Below are 3,648 nucleotides of genomic sequence, written 5' to 3' on the forward strand. Positions count from 1 at the left end.
ATAGTTTGTATACCTGAAGTAATTTGAAGTTATTAGTTGGATTACTAGTTTTAATAAATTTGAGCTTGATTTTGGTCTACCCTTGATCAAGGCGACCTCGATATGATATTTTAATATTTCCAATAAGTCTGAAACGTACTTGTTAGTTAAATTACATATTTAATTTATTTTATGGGGTTCCGAATAAATTTTGAGAATTTATTAAAAGTTTTGAAATATTTTAGATAATTAATTTAATTAATGATAATGGGTAAAACCGTTATTTTTTTCCGTCTCAAACAACCCACATTCAATATTAATTACATTTAATAGGTTAACCCCTTTGGTCATAATAGAAAAAGAAATACATCGATTTTGAGGAGAGTTCCAGCCTGTGCACCGTCTTCAGCATCAACACCTGAGGTGAGAAATATGTTGCCTTAAAATTCATTAATGTAATGAGAAAATATCTTAACATCATCTGTGCATTATTAGTACATATAATTAAGGAAATTGGAAGTTAGGCGAGCATGCACTTAGTGCATATAATTTGTGAAATTGGAAGTTAGCAGAAGCCATGTACTGGGCGAATCAATTTGAGGAAATCTATTATTTATCATTAGTTTTGTAATGATAATCTAGGGATTAGCAACAATTTAATGGTTGAAGGGATTTCCCGTGTAATTGGAGTACTACAATTTCACACAGTTATTAATAATTGCGATTAAATTCGGTTAGGATTCGTAGATTAGAAATTCTTATTTAGAGAGTCGATTAATGATTCGTTTTAGTTTAAATTCAACATACTAGTTCGTATTTTTACGGGTGTAATTAGATTTGAACTCTTATGGTGAATATGTACTTGAACAGATTTTTGAACGTTCCAAAATTATGAGAAAGGGCAAGGCGCTTGTGGACTAGCTACACTCGAATTCATCGATCGAGGTAGGTTAAGGGTTTAATTAGAGTTTAGACTTGACTTAATTATGTGTATGCTCCTAAATTGGACACTTGTTGATTGGTATTCGGACATGCTTGAAATTGTTGATGTTTGGATTGTTGATGCGTGTATAAATGATAATTGAAAATTTACTTGATGAAATTGTCTTATGACGTTAAGTGTACTTGTAAACTTGGTACATCGTGTTGTATGTTGTGAGGTAGTATAAATTTGATATTGATAGAACATGTATATGTTGGATCGGGTACCATGTCGGTATGGATATGTATATGTTGGATCGGGTACCACGCCGGTGTGGATATGTATATGTTTGATCGGGTACCACGTCGGTACAGATATGTATATGTTGGATCGGGTACCATGCTGGTATGAATATGTATATGTTGGATCGGATACTACACCGGTATGGATATGTATATATTGGATCGGGTACCACACCGGTACGGATATATATATATTGGATTGTGTACATACCGGTATGGATATGTATATGTTGGATCAGGTACCTCGCCGATATGGATATGTATATATTGGATCGGGTACCATGCCGGCACGGTACATGAACATGGATTGTTCCCTGTAGGTCTTGACTATTTGGGCAAAAATAAGTCTCATAGCATGTGTGTGTATATTGTGTTGAATTTGTGGATGTTTATAGCATGGTTGATACTCTTGATGGTTATGTGACTTATTTGTGAGCACTGTTTGACCTGTTGTTGCTGTATTATTGATTCATTGAATATTTATTATGTGACGATGCCTGCCTATTTGTTATTTAATTTATGTTGTGTACATGCTATTAAATTGAGTTGGCCTATGATACCTACCAGTACATAGTGGTTTGTACTGATACTACCCTGTACTCTTCTTTTGTTGAGTGCAGAAAGTGTTCTAAAGGCTTAGACATGACCTCACCTCTAGAGTTTGATAGCAGATCTTGATCCAAGGGTGCGTCGTCTCCAGGCTAACATGGGTCATCTTATTTGTTCTTGTCCATCTTTCGGGCGATGAAATATTCTTTATTTATTTTATTTTTGGATATCTCTTTAGACATGATCTTTGTTAGTAGTTCTTGTACGATGACTTTCAGGTTTTGGAGATTTTAATAAGTAATTTGTTTTGACTTCCGCATTAATAATGATTAGTCCTGGATTATTATTATTATGTTGATTTTATAATAATATCATCTTAATATTGACTAAGTGATTGGGCAATGGTTTGTTTTATATATTTCTCCCACGGGAAGAAAAGTGTGGGTGTCACTCATGGCCATTTGGTCGTGACAGAATAGTAACAGTGGCGGGTTTGCTTGTTTCTCTCCTCTCTCGCCCTTTCCCTTCACTCTCATCCTGATTTTTCACTCGTTTTTACTATTTTTTACCCTCCCCATTCACCCTCTCAATATTCCCTTATTGTTTTCTTCATTCTCTAGTTTTCCCCTCCAATTTCCCTGGATTTTTCTCTGTTTCTTCCCTCCCTCACATATGGTTGTCTGATGTTTATCCTTATGTGAGTGGAATTGTACAAAGAGCTGAGAGATGTGAGAGTGTTTGGATGTGTGCATTTGTGAGTGAATGTGTCCGATGGGTATTGTGTATAAGTGTGTGCAGAGAGTTGTTGTGAGTGTGTGGTGTGTGTAATTGTGTTTTCTTTATTTTGTGGAGAAGATGTAAAAAATTGGAGGAGACTGTCAGTTAGTAGGTATGGGTTGTTGTTCATGAGTGTGATGCAGTGGTTAGGATTAGGTGGGGTAGGGAAAGACACGTGGGTTAGATAGTTAAATTGTTGAAAATTTATTAATTTTTGTCTTTTTGTTAAAAAATATGTAAATGGGGTAGCGCGTATGATAAGGCGGGGTAAATGAGTAACTTTGACTTTTGGGAGGGACAAAATTACATGTTTACAGTTGTTATACAACTTGACTTAGAAAATAATTCATCAGCCCTGAGAGGCTGCGGTGCGGGCTTAAGGCACAAAAGTAATTTGGGTTTCTCAAATTAAGTCATTGCTTGAGTTATTACTATAAAAAAAATTGCTAATTTTGGATAAAATCTATCAACATTTGGTTCATAGATAATCTTTCCAGTGCATTTTTCATCGAAACCTCTTTACCAACAAGCCAAATTCAGTAAAGTGAATTTCTAATAATGTGTGTCCTCACGCATCACAAGATCGTGGTAATCTCTTTTATATGTATTGTTGTGATTTCATCAGATATTTTTCAAAGGCATATATAAATGTGTCCTTTAACTTGACTTCAACATAACTTTTATCTATGCCGTCCAACTTTGCCTGTGCATAAGTAGCACTTAAACTTGTACAAAGTGAACAAGTAGACACATGTGTCCTAAGTGATATCCTATGTAGTTAATTCATGTTCGGCACGACATCCTACGTGTATTATGCCACATAGGACGCATGTGTCTACTTGTTCAACTTTGTACAAGTTTTAGTGTCTACTTGTGCACATTATCCAAAATTGAGGTCATAAATGTAAACGGAGGACAAGTTAATGGACATGCTTATGTATTATGTCTTTCTAAAATAGGTTTACAATTTGAAAGCTCGTTTTTAAGTAAATATGAGATCATGTATCCATTTATTTCGGCATATAACTTTCTCTCTATGTTAACTGTGAACATATATAAGCACATCGATTTCCTAGAACACATAAATATTGTATTCTATCTTGCAACGGATTAACACAA

The 3,648-nt window shown here is 34.8% G+C and overlaps 1 long non-coding RNA gene across 1 annotated transcript; it reads left to right on the forward strand.

The window, feature by feature from the left end:
* The first annotated feature begins 333 nt into the window (after window positions 1-333).
* LOC124887298 lies at window positions 334-1,879 on the forward strand. Its single transcript, XR_007044702.1, has 3 exons — window positions 334-402; window positions 850-924; window positions 1,824-1,879. It is a non-coding gene; the product is annotated as an uncharacterized LOC124887298 (long non-coding RNA).
* Window positions 1,880-3,648: the final 1,769 nt, after the last annotated feature.

This window comes from Capsicum annuum, chromosome 9, assembly GCF_002878395.1.
Source record: "Capsicum annuum cultivar UCD-10X-F1 chromosome 9, UCD10Xv1.1, whole genome shotgun sequence".
Taxonomy (NCBI): Eukaryota; Viridiplantae; Streptophyta; class Magnoliopsida; order Solanales; family Solanaceae; genus Capsicum; species Capsicum annuum.